Here is a 795-nt window from a genome sequence, read left to right on the forward strand (position 1 = left end):
ATGTAGCATTATGGGATTCAGTTTTTCTTTCTTTCTTCCTTCCTTTCTTTCTTTCTTTTTTCTTTCTTTCTTTCTGAAACTCTAAAAGAAAGGTTGGTTCACTCATAAAGCCACTGGTATAAAAGGTCTCATTTTTTAACTAAGTAACCTCAAAGTCAGCATGAAGTGTTTGTCTAGACAGGTTTCTGGAGTGACAGCTATCTTCAAATAATGATAACTGTCCCCCTCTTGAACAAGTCCCTCCATGGAGAATTTTCAGACATGCTGGCCTTCAGTCCCTGCCCAAGTTTTCTCTCTCAAATCCAAAAAGAGCATCAGCTTCTTTGAACTGTCCCTGTGGGTAAAGTCATCTTCTCTATACTTAAAAAAACAAACAATCGCTTCTGGGCCTTTTGGCTAAGATCAAGTGTAGTATCTATTCTTATCAGTTTAATATCTGATATACCCTCTATCCGAGGACAATATATTAAATGGATTTTTGGAAGTAGGAGTTGGAATAGGAACTTGCTCTGTCCACTCCATGCAAAAAAAAAAAAAAAAAAAGAACAAATAGCTCATCAGCACACCTAGAGTACAAATCAACAGGGGCCACTCTCTTCGGTGGCCAGGACATGCTTAGGCTTAGTTACCTTTGTGTTTATGAATATTCCATAAGTCATTGAGGGAAGCAGCCAGACATTCAAGTGTTCCAAGCCCATGCCAGATATTATTTCAGAGAGTTGTTTTTATCTTATGAGGGGTTGCATATCATTATTCCTGCATTTGATAAATTAATCAGCTCTATGTGAAATGGCC

The 795-nt window shown here is 37.9% G+C and overlaps 1 non-coding gene across 1 annotated transcript; it reads left to right on the plus strand.

Annotated features, from left to right (window-relative positions):
- The first annotated feature begins 376 nt into the window (after positions 1–376).
- On the plus strand, positions 377–569 carry LOC118570122. Its single transcript, XR_004943122.1, has one exon. It is a non-coding gene; the product is annotated as a U2 spliceosomal RNA (small nuclear RNA).
- The last annotated feature ends 226 nt before the right edge of the window (positions 570–795 follow it).

Source organism: Onychomys torridus, chromosome 18, assembly GCF_903995425.1.
Source record: "Onychomys torridus chromosome 18, mOncTor1.1, whole genome shotgun sequence".
Taxonomy (NCBI): Eukaryota; Metazoa; Chordata; class Mammalia; order Rodentia; family Cricetidae; genus Onychomys; species Onychomys torridus.